The sequence below is a fragment of the Crinia signifera genome, chromosome 2, assembly GCF_055691185.1.
Source record: "Crinia signifera chromosome 2, ASM5569118v1, whole genome shotgun sequence".
NCBI lineage: Eukaryota > Metazoa > Chordata > Amphibia > Anura > Myobatrachidae > Crinia > Crinia signifera.
Window position 1 is genome coordinate 93,691,867 of NC_139218.1, and position 21,382 is coordinate 93,713,248.

At 39.7% G+C, this 21,382-nt stretch overlaps 1 pseudogene; it reads right to left on the bottom strand.

Annotated features, from left to right (window-relative positions):
* Positions 1-15,363: 15,363 nt before the first annotated feature.
* On the bottom strand, positions 15,364-17,178 carry LOC146058421 (general transcription factor II-I repeat domain-containing protein 2 pseudogene; annotated as a pseudogene).
* Between the last annotated feature and the right edge of the window lie 4,204 nt (positions 17,179-21,382).

Genomic DNA, 21,382 nt, shown 5'->3' on the forward strand with positions numbered 1-21,382 from the left:
GAGGGAGGTCGCAATATAGGATGCCAGCAGAGGGTCCCAGAGTATCTGCAGGCCGGACACAGTCGAATCTGAAGTGGAGCATTGGGACAGAGCTGCTGGAGAATGAGTGCCAGAATGGGGGGAGCAGATGGCCACACTGGTCAGCACTGGCACGGGCCTCACACACAACTCTCACAGCACCGGAGCATCAGAGGATCAACAGCAGCATCACCGGAGGTATTGGGGGGTCCACCAAGGGGGAACGCACTGGGGGAAGTCACTTGCCCTCCTCCAGGCAAAAAAAGGATAAATAATTACATTTCCTAGTATTCTATAGAACTGTAATAGCAGAATTTCAGTCTTCCACTTTTTGATAATTTACTGTCTACTGTCATGGTGTAAATGTTTATTATATAAACAGATTTGATAAATGTGTAGTAATAATGTTAAAATTATTATTTATTGAATAAAAAAGTGAATTTCAGATGAAAACTTTTTTCAGTGATTTAACATAAAAAATCGAAAATTCATCGGCCATATTACTAAGACATACTGTATATACGATATCTTTTATATGTTTTATTTATTTATTATTTATTTACAGTTTCTTATATAGCGCAGCAGATTCCGTTGCGCTTTACAATAGTAGACAGTGATAAAACAAACTGGGTAACAGACAGACTTGGGGGTTAGAGGGCCCTGCTGCAAGCTTACAATCTTTTTATTTGTTAATATATTTTGCCTAAAAGTATTATAGGGATTGATTAAATTTTCTTCAAGAATGTTTAAAAAAATCATGGTAGAAATTATCCCCAATGTTTAAAATATGAGTCCAAAAAGTTGGATACAAAACAAAAAAAAGTTGCATTTTTCATTTGCTATGGAATTATCATTAAGCAGTGACTCTACAACATGCTTTACCCTTTATGCTAAATACACCGAGTAACATCCAGAGACATCAATCATTGCCCTCAATGTTCTAGCCTACAGTATTTTCGAAAAGACTGTACAGTAGTATCCTTAAGATATAATGGTAACTATTTTTCATATTTATTAAGAAAAATCTCCGGATACTCAGATTAACCCTTTGCAATCCATTATTATTATTATTATTATTATTATTATTATTTTTTGCAATTTAAACAGTCTGGTTTATATGTATAAATTAATTGTAATTTGTTTTTCTTATTAATAATGGTCTACATTGAATGTTGAACGATGTTAATGTTGTTATTTTAACATGGCTTACCATTGGATCTGCTACTATAACTATGGATGTTGAGCCTGACTAGACATTGGACCTGAAAGGGGTAATGAGTTACGGAGTAAATTCTGGCAACATTATGGCTGCCAACAATATTTAGCATAGATTAATGAACAATTGGAAAAAGGTTGAAAAAGTTGGTACTGTATAATGTTAAATTCTTCCAAATTAGCAAAATGTTATGTTATGTACAGTACTGTAGATATTCAGACATTAGAGTGGTACCCATTATTTAATATGCTTTTTTATTATTATAAATATGGTTTTCCTCATCTATATATTTATTCCTATACATAAGAATGAATTCACCAACTTTTTCAACTTGCAGTATATAATTACTTTGTTAATAATAGTATTTGCCCCTTGGCTTCTAAAGGTTTTTGCAACCTTGTGCCTACATAGATATATTTTTCACACTTGTGCTTTTCATTCCAACATCAATATGAATAATTTTTTATACAGAAGTATTAGCATTTTTAGAAAATTCCATGAGTCTGGATTCATTTACGTAAAAATATATTACCCAAAAGACCTCCAAAAACTTTTTTTTAAAATTTCAAGAAACAAAACTAAATGAAATGCCTTTATAATAAGTATGATATTTTATTGTCTTGTACAAAGCACAAAAATATTTTGTGGTTCTTGATTTTCCAATAACCCACCTTTACAAATTAGGAAACAAGCAAGATTCTATGTATAGTTTGTAGATATTGGCAAAAATAAGAAAAAAAATAGCACTTAAAATTAAAATGCATTTTTTTACATTTTTACTGCCTCAATTTAATTGCTTACTCTAGGAAGAATATGAATAATTTACAGACAAAAAGCTGCCTTAGAGTCCACATAATTTAAAAAAATGGAATCTGATTTCTATATGTATGACCCCACATTTACAGATGTGTTTTTGAGTACAGATGTAGCGCCTCTCTTCTTTGCCCTTTCACTGGCGAGCACCGGTGATAGGGACTGGGATGCGTGTACGTCTCATGTGCACGCGCTTCCCAGTATCACGGCAGCTGGGCAGCATCTCCCTGCCGGTCTCTGCTTCAGGGAGATGCTGCCCAGTTCGGGGGGGTCGGCCGGCGAGGGGCTGGCATTTCCATCGCCAGCCCCTGCAAAGATGAAAAGAGCTACATCTGTATGTCTCCAATCCAAATGTGCAAAACATCAATGTTCAAATATCATAGATACATTTTCCTGGTGAAAGACAATAGCTTATAGTAGGCAACATAATTTGAAAGCTGGAACTCTCTAATTTCAAATATATAGCCCACTTGCTCAAAATATTCATTATGGGGGTGATAGGGTATGTAGAGCCCTCCCCCATATCCAGAGAATGTAAGGTTTCCATAGAGCGGGAAAATATTGCCCCCAGATCTTAAGTGATCACCAAGCAATAATAGTGAATCTTCTGCTTATTAAAGTGTGTGTCCCTTAACTTTTTGTAGCGAGGTGGGAAGAGATCTTTCCCTATGCTTGGGTTACATTTTTTTTCTGTATATCTGGGGATAATGTAAGTTGATAAGTATGATCACAAACTATTATCCTTTACAACATGTTTCAAAGAGGAGAAAGTATACATCCAAAACTCTATGTTATATGTGAAGGAACAAAAATTATCTTAAACTCTATCCTCAACCCTTTATTTTTTATTCCGAACAGTGCTAAAAGATGCATGAGTGCACCACTAGCACTTCCCAGACCACTGACTGGTTAGTAGGTGTTGCAGTGAGACCCCTCTTGTCAACTGGACTGGTGGGGACAAAGTAATATATTTTGGAGGAAGTAAAACTCTCCACTGAGTATTAGTGCCTCGTCTCTAGCAGCCTGGATGTATGTTTTTAAAATTAGGAAAGGGAGATATTTTTTTTCCTTTATCAGTCAAGTTATTTTTTTGCTTTGGCTAAAATACTGTAACAATGTTTAATTAATCACTTTTTACCATTTCAAAAAGTAATACAATATTTAGTTTTTAAATCAAGTGGATAATATATATATATATATATATATATATATATATATATATATATATATATATATATATACCGTATATATATATATATATATAAGCAATCGGTGAGTAGCACTCCAGGGGACGGAAACACAGACACTCTCAGGTGGCTTTGGAATAACGGCAACGTTTCAGTGCCCGTTTAATTGGCACTTTCGTCAAGGCATCGGGCCTCTGCTGCCCCGATTGCGTCAGTGATTTGTTGGATCTAAAAAAAGACCCTGTTCCCCTCTATTGTCACTGTAGTCAGTGAATTCTCCTTCAGAGGAGGATTTTGTAGAATAATTATTTGGGTTGCTGCGCTGTCTGCGGTATCTGGGTGGTTTGTCTTTGTCCCTCCCCCACAAGCCACCTGTAGACTGCCTGCATCTTATAGTCTGTGCGTGCATCTTATAGTCTGTGTTAACGGTCTCAAGTTTTTTTCTCTTAAAGTGTAACAACTCTTGATGGTATGTGTCAATTTGTGTTTTACTCTTATCCAACCAAGCCTCAAATTTATCACTAGTTAGTTTTTTAAGGGAGGTGCTTTTGAAGCTCTCAATTTCAGCCCATACTTTGGACAGCTCATTCCCTACTTCACCAACAACTAATAGTAATAAATCAGCTGAACATTTGTTCAATACACCGCACTACCTTGAGCAGAATGATGGATTATTTCTGCCCTAGTTGGTGGGTATGTTAGCTATACGGAACCCGCACGGTATCTTCTTGGTATGATGATACTCGCTAAAAAATTGACCATGCAGAGGGAGGTCTGTTTCGGGTCTCCTGAGTTTTAACAATTTATGGTATAGGTCAATCTGTGTTTCAGCTGGTAATTCTGCAAAGTCTATTTGGTCAAAATATATCTTGTCAGCATCATCGTCTTTTAGAGATATATATGTATTTTAAAATGGTATGTCTTTTAAAATGGTTCTGGTAAATGTCCTTCTTGCATCAGCATTGCAATAGCACTATGTGGTAAAACCATGCTTTAACATAAGTAAAAACTCCTCACCGAGTGACATAGTAAAGAGATTTAAGTAATGAAAACAATACCTAGTATATGTAGTAGATGAATAAAAAAAGCCGATCCCCGCTGACCACGGAGGCAGAGCAGGGAGAGCACCTCTCCTGTCAAATGCTTTCCCACTCTGCAGATATTTGTGTGCCAATGGTGTGGCACTGCAGGCCTACACCTGGTATCAGATGGGATACATCCAACCTCCGACTCCGGTTGTCGACCTCCAACTCTGGTCTGATGCACATGGGACTGTGCAGCAGATGGGATAAGCTGTTATACACATGCGATTTGGGCAGATTGCATTCCAAAAAAACTGTGCTAAAATATTATTGTAAAGTTACATATTTACCACATGAAAAATTGACATGGACAATCAAATTCCCCCTAGGTCAGTGGTTCCTTGATAATGATATATCAATAATAAACCTTTATCCTAGAAGTACTTTGAAAACATACTGATGCTCTAGGGAGCCGTGAATCTAGAAGGTGTGGGAACCACTGCTGTACTGTATGTGTTGATTTATTTTAGAAAAGTGTTTTGTATATTTTTTAATAGAGATGCGCAGGCTCTGATTTACTATGATTTTAAAGCTGGATCTTATTGGCTATCAACTGTCAACAACTGTCATGTGATTTAGGATAGCCAATAGGATCCTGCTTTGAAATCATAGTAAATCAGAACCTGCACATCTCTATTTTTTAAACCATCATCTTTTTTTAACCAATATACTGTCAATAGACGCACAGTATGTTGCTTTTCAAATACATTTCATTTAAAGAAATACAAAGGCTGTTATTGCTATACATTTTAAGGCTATTATACATCTATAGAGCAAATAGCACTAATGTTATGCCAGTCATTTTATTTGTACAAATACACTAGATGATAGCACAATGTATCGCCTAGATAATTCTATATCCATATAGCTAATAATGCAAAAAAAATACATTCCAAACAAATTGTGCTTTGCCTGTTTATAGGTAATGGCACTCATGACAAGAACAGATCTGTGTTTTTGTTCAGATCAATGTGTTGCACCAGATACAGAGGTCAATATCACAGTAAATTGCCTATTTATTTCTGCACCTATATAGCTAATGGCACAAATGACAAGTACAGTAAACCAGGATATTTGCTTACCTATATAGCTAAAGGGGCTAATGATAAGTGTTTCAAAAACAGTTTTTTTTTTAGGGTCAATTTTTTTAATTGTTTTTTTTTTTTAGATTAGTTACTTATTGAAACAGACTAGTAATGCTCTGCTGCAGCATCCTGATTTCTTCCTTATTCAAATGTGTCTGGAGATACTTGTGGAAACCTATGCAAGACATTGCCACTGAAATTACTAATATGCCACATAAAGGGGTGCCGGTATGAAGACTGATGGGCAGCACCTGGTGGGGAGTGTTGGGTGCTATCCCCCCACTCACCATACACAGAGTGGACTGATGGCTGCCTCTTTCCACAGTGCAGCCTACTGTATAACAATACTGTGCTGTAGAGAGAAGCAGGTACAGCAGCAGCAGCCAGATCTCTCTCCATGCCCCAAGTGCTGCTATCTACAATGAGAGAAGAAGAGTCGAAGATCCCTCCAACAGGCCAGGGTAAAAATCACCCTCTCCGCTTCCCCTTTTGGTACCACTGACTGACTGCAGGGCACCATTCCAGGCACCCTGTAAACCATGTGGGCAGCTACAATGCTACCCCCAGGGCCCTGTGCCTTGTGTGTCAGCACCACTGGAGCAACCCTAGTTATGGCCCTGTTTGCACTCACACTATGATGGGTACAAAGAGTTATATGAAACAGGTTTTCCATCTCAATCTGCATGTTACTAAAGAGCAAACAATTCAGTTTATATGCCCACAAAACTTTTACAAAATGGAACAGTTTCAAGCGATCACATAGTTGCTGATAGTTACCACCTAGATATGCCCATTTTTGATAGATGGATCAATCTGTATAAGTGTGTACATATCTAACCCAGCACATGGACAGTCACCTTTGGCTTGTGCATGGTATGAAGTAATCAGATAGATCTGTCCACTTGTGTCCAGCTCAAATTAAGGGCAAATATACAAAGTGCAAGTGATTTACAGCTGAATATCATATTTTGGGCTTACTGTACTCAGTGATTTATGCAAGTGCAATTAAACATCCACCTAGGTGCAACAAAGAAATCCATGTTTCTAAAGTAATGTACTGTACTTCCATTTTAACTGAAAAGTTGAATTAACCCTGTTGTGGTAATATGATTTGTTTTGGAAAAGCCCCAAGAGTGCCTCCTAATACTGCTTTCACATTGCAGAAATGGGTAATGACACGGTATTCTTAAATGGGACTTTAAAACGGGTCTGAGCCTTGAGACCTTTCACATTGCAGGTGAAAACCGTTTTAAAAATCATTTAATACCATTCAAACATTCAACCCGTTTAACCCCCAAGGGACACGTTTCAAGCCATTGAAATAGAGCTGTTCAAACTGCCAAAAAAAACGGCTTTAAAACGGCTTTTAACCGTGTTGAAATACCGGTTACCTTTAACCGGTAAATCAACTCTGGCACTTTCACATTGCAGCCTTAAACGTTTTAAAATGGAAAAAAAACGGCAATATACCGTTTTAAAAGTGCGATGTGAAAGGGGTATAACTCTGCTATTGCTGTAGATTTGTACAGTATTTTGATTTTGTCAAAACCATTGTGGACAAATGCAAAAACAAATGTTCATGTTTGGGAAATATGTGATTAGCACTAAACTTGCAAATTTTTGGAACCCAGCCAATGTAATAGGGTTCAAGAATTTTTATTTTATTTGTACATCCATGTCCTTTTACATCTATTGTCATAAGGTGATATTCAAGCCTCCCAGTTGCAGCATGTCATGTCATGGCGTTCCAATCACAGAATTTTGGTATGTTACACCACGCCACTGGAAATCCATGCATTGCACAGTTTAAACAGTTGAGTGGAGAATGCTCCATGGACAAAAACTGCAGATTGCATTCTATTCATGTTCAATAGCAATGACGTGCTGCTGTATTTATCAGGTGTGACTGACCATATACTGTAGGTGTCTGCTATACCAGCCTGTGTGCCCTAGCGACTAAGACAGACTGTGTTCTATGTGCAGCAGCTGGGGTTTCATTCCTGCTCAGGAGCTATTCAGTTTTACTAGTTCTACTGTATTATTTGAACACACACACACACACACACATATATATAAATAAATAAAAATATTTATTTTGCAAGCTAGCCCACATAACTTTGGTGTAAAAAATCCCCACACAGGCATTGACAAAATGTATTTTTAAAGATGGTGACAAATCTAGGGAGGATAGTTAGATTAGAGTATCCCATCCCATGAACAGATGATACAGGAATCCAAAATGGATGTGGTATACAGTACATAGAGAAAGGCAGAGGGCCTTAAAATGAGTCTTGATGTACTCCCACAGATACAAGTAATAAGAGGACGTTGATTCAGTGATATAAACACAGAAATAGTGTTTAGTTAGGTAGGATAAGAACCAAAAAAGGTCTTGTCCTGAAGATCAATGTATTTTAGAGGTCAAGTGTCAAAAGCAGCAAAGATGTGTATGAGTGTTGGGAATGAAAGCCTGATTGAAGTGGATCCAACAAGTTGTGTGACTTAAGAAAGTTTATGAATTGAGTGTAGTAAAGTCTGAACAGTAGCTTGAATGGCATGAGATGGATGGTACAGTAGGTTAAAACTGAGTTAGGGTCAGATTTTATCACAATAGGAGTAATGACCACATGCTTGAATAGTTAAGGAAAGATAGAGGGAGATTACAGATTTTAGTTAAGGTTGGGATAAGCCCAGGATTTAAAGCTTATCTGTGAGGTTATATTATCAAGAAACGTCATCTTCACATGCAGCAGATGATGCATACACCATTTCCTCCAAATTCATTAGAGACAAGTTATTTAAACACTGGCACCTACATTTCTCAGGATCTGGTTCTTTCCAACAAACAACAAGATTTTGCTAAATCACAGTTCCTCACCTCAAGGATATGCTTATACTAAGTCTAAAATGAGGTGTTCTAGATGTGTATTGGATGTACAAACTCAGAATCCTTACTAACATGACACTCTTATTCAAATGTACTTGTAGCAAATCCTTTTTACCACTTAAGTTGGCCAACTTAAGCACTAACTCATTGACCTATGATCATTGACCATATACTTCATATTATTTATATAGTGCACATATATTCCACAGCGCTTTACAGAGAATATTTGACCCCATCGTCAGGATAAGGTGAACAAAACCTGTTCACCTTATCCTGACAACGGGGTCTGCGCACCCCAAAATTTTGATAACGTTGTTCAGTTTTTTCACCACTTATCAAGTCTCAGATTGCAGCTTTCTTCTGTTTCTTGCATGTTGGAGATGGCTTACCTTCTAAAGGAAGGCACGTTACATAGCGGCATTTCCTGAGTGACAGGTTTATAGTATGTGGGTACTGTATGTACATATATATATATATATATATATATATATATATATATATATATATACATACACTGTACACACAAATAGAGAGAGGATTTACAAATATTAGATAAAAACTGGTCTGAATAAAACCTTCTGTAAGTGTACGTCAAACTGGTGCAGGAGTGACTATTATTTTGCTATGCTAGCATTACCACTGCAAGAGAAGAAATGATGTGTACTGTATCAGATAGACTGGTACACAAATGCTGCAGCTTTGAACATGACTAGAGTGCAGGGAATGAAAGAAAGTGTTTTACATAAAAAAATATGATCTGTAAGTCAGGTATAATGTGGTGTTCTTACTGCCAGAAACCAATGTGGCTGCTATGTAGTCTGGCATGGGCCCAGTTATAATGATCTATTTACTGTGAAGGCATCTGCATTGATTCAACAACAAGAAGCACAAACTGAGTTTCACTTTGCATGAGTCTTAAGCTGCCCATACACTAGTAAGATTTATCTTCAGATCTGGCTGGTTGGAACAAAAACCTGGTTATGGATGAGTGACAGTTTTTGGCAGTTTTCCAGCATTTCCAAGCAAATGGTCACCTGTCATTTGCTCTCATCCATAACCATGTTTTTGTCCCAACCAACCAGATCTGCAGATAAATCTGTGTGTGTATGGTCACCTTTATTCTGTACATCATCACAATATCAGAGTGGGCATCTCTAGTTTGATGAACATGTATCCCCATCTCTCCATCACTGTTGTTATTCATGTACAGTATGAGGATGGTTTAGCAAATTAACTAACAAACTATTGTATTGAAATGTGGCTGAAATTTAGGATTTAATGAGTTTACCTACCTGATCTTCCAAGTTCAAAAATTTGTTTTCTATTTAGTAACATAGGGGGTCATAGCGGGCCGAATTCAGTCCCCCGGGCTACGGTGGGGGACTGCACATGAGCGAATATGCACACGTGCAAACACCCTGCGTGAACATTTTCACACTCGCCGAGGTGTTCATTCAGTGAGGGGAGGGCAGGGGAGCACCCAGCGTTTTATGGGCATGCCAGTGGAAATGCTGGGCATTCCCCTGCGAATGCCAGCGCGCCGATGCCTGCTTGGGGCACATGACATCAGGCCCCGAATTTGGAGGACAATGTTGAAAAGTAAAGTCAGTCCAGGCTGACTTTTCATTATGAACCAGAGAAAAATCATTCAATGGTGAACGACCACCAAATTTCTCCCGTGAGGCCGCATGCGAGTGGATGTGTAAGCGTGCACATCCACTCAAGGAATCGAGGAATCAAGGGGCGGGTGTTCACCGGGGTGGCATTTACCTGTTTGCTAGGCAGCGAATATACACAGCCTGGTGTACAGGTCTGAATCAGTCCTATAGTACAATGTAAAAGGAGAATAAACAAAAACATTTTACATAAAAGTATGGTTTTCACCTATTTTTACTTTGAATTTTGAGTCTTTGTTCTGATTATATTCTCTGATATTATAGCTCTGTTTCCTATTTAACTAATGCCTTAGGGTTTACAGTTTTAATACTTTCTGCTGCAGTTTTAATCTTTCAGATGACAATTAAAGTGGACAGGTACATTATGTATAATACCCCATTGGCAGAAAATGACCCATATTTAAATTGTCAAGCAAAATCTCACAGTGATTAAAATAATGTTTGAGGAAATAAGGAAAAAAAATCTATCTTTAAAATATATAAAAAGCCTTTTATTGTTAAAATGTACTATTTCTTTAATACATTGGTTATTCACAGATTTATATAACATGGAAATTATTTCTGCTTTTAAGCATGAGTCTGTCATTATTGTATGAATTATGCCCTTTCCTTGTAAAAATTAGGATGTTTTGAAATGCTGTTATTAATCATTTGTCAGAGACTTACTGTAAAACATATTTTTTATTGTTTTATTATGCCTACTATTTTATGACAGATGTAAAAAATGAATATTGTGGATGTACAAAATGGTATGTTGATGTTTTGTCTATAAATCTTTAGCTGTAATCTCAAAATGCTATTTCTGCAAATTAAATTGTTAGTTATAGAATTTGTGAAACAGGAAAAATAAATTAATGTAGAACTTCTAATAAAACTAAAGAATTCACTTTTTCATACAGTACAGATGCAGCCGTTCTCATTGTATGTGCCAGAGATACATTTCTGGTGGCTGGTGTGCCAGCGCACATAGACGCATGAGCATCTCACACATTTGCATGTCCGCTGCCGAGAATGGGCCACGCAAGTATCTCCTAAACATGTGGACCACATTCGCTGGTGGCCCTAAATGAATGGCACATAGGGGCCAGGCTAGATAAGCATTGCTCCATCTGTATGTGTATGCCACTATGTGAACAGGTGCAATGAACATAAGAACACTTAGGGCCTGATTCAGACCTGCTCACTGGCAGCGAGTATTCGGAGCCCAGCAAGCAGGTATACACCACCCCACAGAGCTCCCTCCCCAAGAAGCTGTGCACACAGGGGGCAAATCACTCACCATTAAATAATTTTCCCCTTGCTTGCAGCACTGAGTAAGTCTAGAAACAGAAATAAGGAGGCCGTTGCTGACATCAGCAGACCTCCCTACCAATGGCCGGAGAATGCCTGCGTTTTACAGGAAGCTCCCAGAAAACACCAGCATTATGCCCTACATGCCCAACACCTATCAATCACCTTGTGAAGGGGACTCTGTGTATGCGCACTGTGTACCATGCTCATGTGCGGTCTTTCTTTCAATATTTATCAGGACTGCAAATTAGCAGTCCTGCTAATGCATGGGTCTTCAAGCTGTGGCCCTCCAGATTTTGTGGAACTACATGTCCCAGCATGCAGGGCACCTGGAGGGCGGCAGTTGGCCCCTCACCCCCAGCGAACTGTGTAAAAAAATTGCTGCCCCGGCGTCCCTGCAGTGCTGGGGCGGTCAGGGGTGTCCGTGCCGTAGGGGTACCTGCGGCGCCGTCATGTGTATAAAGCTGGCTGCGGCCGGCGGGGTCCCTGTAGTGAATAACATGTAACTAGCGCTATGCGCGCGGCGGCGCGGGAAGCGCTAGTTATTTGCTATTCACTACAGGGACCCCACCGGCCGCAGCCAGCTTTATACACATGACGGCGCCGCAGGTACCCCTACGGCATGGACACCCCTGACCGCCCCAGCACTGCAGGGACGCCGGGGCAGCAATTTTTTTACACAGGTACCACCCCCCCTCCCTCCCCCCGGCACCGGGGCACCCCCACCCCGACTCGCCTGGGGCACTCTGGTGCCTTGCACCGGCCCTGCCAGCATGCCCTGACAGTTTTGGCATGCTCTTATAGGAAAAAATGTGGCAATGCATGTTGGAACATGTACAGTAGTTTCACAACATCTGGAGGGCCGCAGTTTGAAGACCCATGTGCTAATGAGTCTGAATCGGGTTCTTAGTGCCTTTTTACTTCAGAGTTTTACCTATAAAAATGATTAGATTAATACAAAGAAGATCATTGCACATAGAATTATTAAGTGCACCAGTGTCAGACTGGGGCATGAAGGGCCCACAGGAGAAATGCAATAGTAGATGTCCACTGAAGAAAGGTGGTGCAATGCTGAAGAAGTGGCCATCTGCTTGTTGGAGTGAGGTTGAGTGCATTGCAATGCATACTATAAAATTCAGGGAGTATTGCAGTGACTACCATGTAATTATAATGCAGGGAGAGTTGCAATGTCCAGCATATAAGACATACACTGTAGGGCAGTGATATCCAACCCTAGCCCTCGAGAGCTACCAACAGTTCACATTTTCCAGACAACCTAGCTGCTGCACAGCTGCACTCATTAATCACTGACACATTTTAAAAGATACACAGATGGAGCTAATTAGCTCACTTGTGATTCTGTGAGGAGACCTGCAAAACATGCACTTTTGGTAGCTCTGGAGGACAAGGGTTGGCTACCCAGGCTGTAGAGCATCTCAGTGACCACCATACCTGTATAATACAAAGAAAATTGCATTGACACCAGTACAATATAGAGAATTGCAGTGAGTTGCATATAATACAGAGAACAATGCATAGACCACCATATAATGTAGGATTCAGTGCAATGCCAAACCTACTGTACAATAGATATCAAAGCAGTGACTGTGAAATAACACAAATAAGATAGAGTAAGCCTTTAAAAGAGATAAACGCAAAGGTGATAAAGAGTGACAAACATCCAGGCTTAACACATCTGCTCCTGCGGTGTCAACAGAAATGTCAACCTTCTCATTCCAACTGGTAATAAAGAAGTACATACAATGTCAAGAAAACACTAATTACAAGGGGTGTGGCCTAACAAGGAAAAAATATGTTGTCTAGCAAGATACAAAATTACCTTTAACCCCACTTTGGCAACCTGCATGTCCAGACATTGAATACTACAGGAATGGCTACTGTCCTCCCATACTTAATTTGGCTGGCCTAATACATATTAAACCACACATCATAATGCCCATTAAAAATTATACCACAGTCCATAATGACCATTGCACCCTTAAACATTATTCTGTTTTCCGTAATGCCCATTACACATTTTACTGCACAACATAATGCCCATTACATATAATGCCACACACCATAATGCCCATTACACATTATGCCACACACTGCATTGTCCATTACACATTATGCCACATACTGTAATGGCTATTTTATATTATGCCAACTTAAGTGCCACTTACATACATGCTTGTTGCCAGTAGTTACATGCATGTCAGGGGTTTCTTGCTTGATGCCAAGGGTTACATGCTTGTTGCTAAGAGGGAAACATGCTCATTGCCACAGGGGATTACATGTTATTGCCAAGGGGAATTAAATGCTTGTTGTCACAGGGGATTACAAGCTTCAATTCAACTCATATACAAGAAAAAGATGAAACATGTGCTTAGAGGAAATGCACCAATTATCACACAGCGTGCTAGAATTAATTATTTTATATAAATTAATATATTTTTGGACAGTTTATTGAACCACTCACGATTGTGGGGAAGAGTCCTGCGCTGAATTGCAGATAGAGTGGGTTTACCTCTTGGAGTGGTGCCGGCGGCTCTGTGACCTGTTGATGTACTTGTGGTGAAATAACAGAGTCCTGTTTCAGGAATCCAAATTTGTAATCCACAGATGGGAGGAGTAGTAGTGGGGTGTCCGTGCACTGTCCAAAAATGGTGCACTTAGTCCATATATATGGAACAGGATCCTAAATAAGAGGAACATTCCAGGGGTGCCTACCCCAGTATCAATCCATGAATCTTTTTTTAAGTTTTTAATAATTTTTTTTTATTCATTATTTATTTATTAATGTATACAGTGTTGTATTAAATATATTCATTTATATAAAATAATAAATTCTAGCACGCTGTGTGATAACTGGTGCATTTCCTCTAAGTGCAGCTTTCATCTTTTTCTTGTATTTGGTTTTATTGGTGACTGACAACCCCCTTATTTAGCTGCTGCTATATTTGAGTAAGGAGCCTTATCCTTATCATAAGCAACCTTTTCAATAACACAATATTGTTTTAAACAAAAACACAAGAAGAAAATAAGTAGAATATTTAAACCAGTGATCACAGTTTTTAAAACTAAAAGTCTATGCAAACTGTCACTCTAGGGCAGGGGTGTCAAACTCAAATTCATCGGGGGCCGCATCAGGAGTTTGGTCACCCTCAAAGGGCCGGTTGTATAGGACTATGCGTCCACTCTTTATTATCGTAATAAATTATTGTCACTGCATTCAATTATTACTGTTTTGTAAGTAATAACTAGGTCTTAAAGCAGAAACATAGTCATAATAATGACAAGTAGATATTCAAAAGTGCAATTTATTGAAAAATGATTTTTGGTAACAAACAGTATTTTTTTTTTTTTTTTTAAACATACAAATATTGCCAACCACTGTTTATTACACATATGGAAATTACAAGGCATTAAGGCCCTTATTATTGGCAACCAAAACCACATATGGAAAACACAAGGCATTAAGGCCCTTATTATAGTTCACTCTTAGAGGCAAATTCATTCTTATATGGACAAAACCATGTGCACTGCAGGGGGGCAGATGTAACATGTTCAGTGAGAATTAGATTTAGGTGATTTTTTTATTTGTTTCTGTGCAGGGTAAATACTGACCGCTTTATTTGTACACTGCAATATAGATCTCACTTTGACAAAAAAACCCACCCAAATCTAATTCTCTCTGCATAAGTTACATCTGCCCCAACTGCAGTGCACATGGTTTTGCCCCTCTAGGGTGGAGTTTGCATCTAAGGGGGTTATTAGAATTCACTCTTTCTGAGAAAATTCTTCTTAGAAGATGGACAAAACCATGTGCACTGCAGGGGTGCAGATGTAACATATGCAGAGAGAATTAGATTTGGGTGAGTTATTTTGTTTCTGTGCAGGAAAAATACTGACTGCTTTATTTTTACACTGCAATATAGATCTCACTTTGAAGTAAAACCCCACCCAAATCTAATTCTCTCTGCACAAGTAACACCTGCCCCACCTGCAGTGCACATGGTTTTGTCCATCTAAGAAGAATTTTGTCAGAAAGAGTGAATTCGAATAAGGTCCTAAGAGTGAAGTAGAATAAGGACCTAACTTATTTTTTAAGTTTTCTGACTAGATTGCTGACATCGTTTTCCTGAGGTCAGTCCATCGATGTCTGGCGTTAGGTCTTGTGCTGTAGCAATCCGCAAAACAGCATGAAGGTTATCATCAGTGATGCGTGATCTGAGCTTTGTCTTGTTCAGATTCATGACCGAAAACATCTGTTCACATAGATAAGTGCTCCCAAACATGGACATAACACGTGCAGCTTGAAGTCGCAGCTGTGGCATCAAAGCAGGGGGGAGGAGACGGTAAAAGTCGTCAACTGTCGCATCCTGGAACTTTGCTTTCAGGCTGCTGTTGCACTGCAGTTCTATTAATTCCATTTGAAGGTGATGTGGTGCACTGTCAACATCGATGTTGAAGGGATTGGCAAAGCTGGTAAAGGTTGCATTTTGTTCTTTAAAGTCATAAAAGCGTCGATTGAATTCATCAATCAGCCGATTCACTTTGGTACCCAATCGAGCACACGAAAAAGTACCTGGGAATGAGGTTGACATTTTCTGGCAGATAGGAAAGTGGGCAAGACTGTCTGTTTCAAGCTGTGACTTCCATAGGCGAAGTTTCTCTTGGAAAACTGTTATTGCGTCATACATTGAGGTTAAGACTTGTTTGCGGCCCTGCAGCCTCAGATTCAGTTGGGCAAGATGCTCTGTTATGTCACACAACATGGCAAAATCGCACAGCCAGTTTGGATCTGACAGTTCTGACAAGGGCTTCCCTTTACTTTGCATAAAAAGATTAATTTCTTCCAAAAGCTCAAAAAATCTCTTGAGAACGGTGCTCCTGCTCAGCCACCTTACTTCTGTATGGTATGGCACATCTGTATGTTCCATGCTCACCTCCTTCAAAAATTGTTGAAACTGACGATGATTCAGACCCCGTGCACGCAGAAAATTCACTGTTTTTGTGACTGTGGACATTATGTTATCTAGTTGCAGAACCTTGCCACATAGAGCTTCTTGGTGGATAATGCAGTGATAAGTTACCAGCGGTGTGTGGCAATTCATTTCTTTCAGTTTCTCTTTTAACAGCCCAACTAAGCCATTTCTCTCTCCACACATTGCTGGAGCGCCATCAGTAGTAAGTCCCACCAACTTTTCCCAAGGTAATTTAATTTTATTTACGGATTCCTCCACTGCATGGAAGATGTCCCTCCCAGTTGTTGTCCCATACATGGCGACCACATCCAAGAGCTCCTCACTGACAGACAAGTCTTCCTTCGCACCTCTTACAAAAATAGCTAGTTGAGCTGTATCAGTATTGTCAGTGCTTTCATCAACAGCTAAGGAAAATGCCAGATAACTGCATGCCTCTTCAGCCAACTTTGTTTTAATATTACAGGCTAGGTCCCTGACTCGGTCTGGGATGGTGTTTCTTGACAAACTGACATTGTTAAAAGCCTGTCTCTGCTCAGGGCACACCTGTTCACATACCTTCAGCATACACCGCTTTACGAATGCACCTTCTGAAAAGCACTTTGAAGCTCGCGCAATTTCTTCAGCAACAAGATAGCTGGCTTTCACTGCTGCATCATTCTTTGCTGTCATTTTTGCAAAAATATTCCTTTGAGAATGCAGCGTACCTTTTAATTCTTTGGCCTTTTGTTGCTTTTCCTGGTGGCTAAGGTTAGCAAATTTGGGCCCATGTTTGGTCTCAAAGTGCCTGCGTAAATTGTATTCCTTCATGACCGCAACTGCCTCATAGCAAATAAGACATACTGGCTTGCCTCCATTAATCACAAACATGTATTCACTTTCCCATCTCTCCTGGAATTGCCTTCCCTCTGCATCAACTTTCCTTTTCTTGGACATTTTTGGGGGATTTGATTGTAGTTTAGGGTCCCTATACCACTGTAAAGTGACATGGGAGTGGTCAGTATATCCAAAGTTTACCGCTCCGACTTTATTGGCGACTGCTCAGACCAAATACCTTCTGCCTGAGCAGTCTCCAATAAAGCTTTCTTGTGGATGATATCAGCAGTGTGCAACCTAACTACTACTAACATACATCATATCTACTTACAGTACAGGAGAGAAGTTTTCAGGCAGCCGTTGGATCTGTCACATCACAGGATGGCATGCGCTCAATGTAGAACGGGCAGTGCCGCTAAGCAGGGATTGTCAATTTTCTTTCAAATCTAGGAGCCAGAATAAAAATGCATGAGCCAGAAAAACTAATAGTAAACCAAATCTTAATCTCTCTGTACATGTTACAGATGGAGCGGGTCTTATTATTGCTGGCGAATCGCCAGCAGCATAGCGCTAGCAATCCGCCAGCAACCCGGCTCTCCATCTGACTTGGGCGCGCGAGACCCTCCCTCCAATAAAGGTCTCCATCCCATCCATGTCACCCAAGGTCTGACTCTGAAGTGAATCCCAAAACTAATATGCTGGTGGCATATTAAAATAAGTATATTTAATGTACTTATTTAATAAATAACTATATATATATATTATATAAATAATATACTTATTTCATACACCAGCAATACAGCCCACCATGTCACCATGTGACAAGACTCTGGGCTGGGCTGTATTGCTGGTATATGAAATAAGTATATTTAATGTACTTATTTAATAAATAAGTATATGAAATATACTTATTTCAATATGCCACCAGCAACCCACCAAGCCACCATGTGACAAGACTCTGTGCTGCAGCTTACAGCAGGTGTGTCACTGCATAGCCAGCATCATTCATATATTTATTAATATATAACACACCTACTGCAAGCTGCAGCACAGAGTCTTGTCACATGTTGGCTTGGTGGGCTGTATTGCTGGTGGCATATTGAAATAAGCATATTTCAAATACTTATTTAATAAATAAGTACATTAAATATACTTATTTCAATATGCCACCAGCAGCCCACCAAGCCACCATGTGACAAGACTCTGTGCTGCAGCATGCAGCAGGTGAGTCACACCATAGCCAGCATTCTTACATTTTTATTATATATATATTTTTTTTGAAGGAGAGCCTTACTGCAATGATGTGTGTGGCAGCAGGCAAAAAGATCCCCCCTCCGTCGCGCGCCAGGGCAGGACAGGACAGCCGTCACCGCAGCCGCACCCCACGCTCCTTTGCCTGAGGCTAAGCATACTGCGCGGGCATGACGGCATGACGGCATGACGCAATCGCGCACGTCGCCGGGCAGCGCAATGGACTCCTGGGAACGCTCAGCACCACAGCGTTCTCAGGAGGCAGCCGGCTTTATAGACTGGCAGCGCAGCGCAGGCCAATAGACTTGGTCTGGCGGCACGGGCCAGTAGAGTTGGTCTGGCGGGCCGGATTCGGCCCGCGGGCCTTGAGTTTGACACCTATGCTCTAGGGTATTCTCAATTAGGGATACACACAATATATTTATATAATATATAGATAATAAGAAAAAAGTGCTGAAGTGTCACTGGGGAACCTTTATCTGTACTATAATTTACCTAATTTACAGCCATACTAAAATCCTTTTACACTACTTGTTTACATTATATATTTCCCTTGTGCCACTGTATAAATAAATATCTCAGCTTGACCTGCAACTTCACACAAGAGAGACAGAAGAATAGTTTGTCAAGTATAAGTGGTATTTTTAGTAGTACTTCACCTTTGGCTGTAAACTTCTGCTCTGGGTCGATTGTAACAAATTTTGCTATGGATTAATCCAACAATATTTTGTAAAAGTAAAAATAATTACTTTGCAGATTGTTAAATATTATTTTGATCATTTATATGGCAAAGTTTGTTCAAGGCATTTAGTTTGAATTGTCAATTTGCTTAGATATGAAAGAACACAGTTAAATCCAAATGTTATCTACAGCAGTAATAAAAAGTATCTACAGTAGTTCTGTAAATGTTCATAGTTCTGTTTGCTTTGTCTGAACCTGATGCAGGGGTCAGGTCCATCTTATCAGCAATGTAGGCCCCTGGGCAAATCAAAGCACTGGGGCCCCTGGACAAATCAATACACTGGGGCCCCTGGACAAATCAATGCATTGGTGCATCCATTCCCAAATGGACAATAAAATTAAAAGCATTACAGTGAGATGTTGCTATTGTCCACAGCGGTATTCTCCAAATAGGAAGGTGGTGGTGGTGGTGGTGGTAGGGGGGGGGGGGGTTACTTTGAAATAAATGGACCATCACTTCCTTTGCACACAGAAGGTTAAAATCTTACATCACATATACAAGCAAACATGCAAAAAATACAATAAAAAGAAAACAGTATCCAGAGGAACAATCAAACACATAAGTAGACAGAAGGGATGAGAGATTGGCACAAGAGTGTGAGATGGGAAGAGAGAGAGAGATGGGGAAGAGAGGGAGAATGAAATGTGGAATAGAGAGAGATCGATGAGAGAGAGAGAGAGAGAGAGAGAGAGAAATGAGGACAATAGAGAATGCCTCTCTCTATTTTCCTCACCTCTCTCTCTCTCTTTTTCTCATCTGTCGTTGAGGTTAGGACAAAAAAGAGAAGTGTGGAGCAGAGAGATAGATGAAAACAAGACAGAGAGAGAGATGGACAATAGAGACTGCCTCTCTCTATATTCCTCACCTTTCTCTCTCTTTCTTTCTCTCTTTTTCTCATCTGTCGCTGAGGTTAGGACAAAAAGGAGAGGTGTGGGAGAGAGAGAGAGAGTGAGAGAAAGAGAGAGAGTACAATTTCAAGAACTAGTAAAGTTCAACGACATTATTCCCCACTAGTGTCCTGCACTGTCCTTGCACTCATCTTTGGGGGAGGGGGATTAAACGAAGGTTTAGCATGTACACCCAAAATCACTCTGGAGGGAGGAAACCAAGCAAATCTTCTCCCCCCCAGCTGACTGTTGAGTCTTCTCAGCCACCCATGTTGCCCTTCAGTGCTGATGTTGCATCTTCTGCTGTCACAAATCTCCTCTGCTGGTCACTGGCACTCAGAACCTGACCTCACATCACTGTGGCATCCTGTGTTACCAAGCACTGCACCTAACAGGGATAGTGGCAGAAGTTCACAAAAGCCTATCCCCCTCTTTACATAAGGCCCACCGAGGGCTGCAGTGTAAGTGATTGCCCAAGAGTTTAGAGAATCTTGGCCATCAGCAGGGGAGCGGGGTATGCTATTGATGCAGTTATTATCAAGTCTAGTGGGAAGGAGGGGGTGCATTGGCCATGGATCTTAGAATCCAGAGGCCATTGGGCAATTGCACATAGGAAAGAAAACCCTGGCAGAGGTATGCACAATAGTGCTCCCAATTGAAGGATACAACTGTGTTAATTTTATAAGCTACATTTGTGACCATACTGTATGCAAAGCAACAATTATCTTTATTTGTGTGCTTTTGAGCAACAGTAGAACACATGTACAGATACTTAATGTCCACATACACCGTTTTCGCTTAATTTTGAACAGCATACAAAGCACAGCTAAGCTGTCTATTCACGAGTTGTGACAGAATTTTGCTGCAACAGAATTGTATAAAGTGTCAGATTAATGTAGTACATTTTAAGTAAATCATGGCTATGTTGCAGAGTTCATCGAACCATAATATAGCTAGATTGCAGTAAAGGTGTATGTGGACACATCTGTAAATGGAGGATTACTCAGTCCTGATCACAAAGGACATTTTTTAGCAAATGGGCGAAACCATGTGCACTATAGGTAGGGCAAATGTAACATGTGCAGAGAGAGTTAGATTTGGATAAGTTATTTTGTTTCTGTGCAGGGTGAATACTGTCTGCTTTATTCTTACACTGCTTTTACAAGATTTTAGTTTAAACACAACTCTCTCTGCACACGTTACTTCTGCCCCACCTGCAGTGTAGCATGGGTTTGTCCATTTTCAGGTCTGAATTAGTTGACAGGATGAATTAGCTACAGTATTGTCCCACTTTCACTCATACTTTAAACCATTTATTTTATGTAAAACACTTTAACTTTAATCAATTAAACCTAAATGTTGAATGTAATAAAGCAAAAACACCTTCCTGAATCAAATAGGAATAAAATCATTTTACTTAAACATACAGATGTAAAAGTATGAA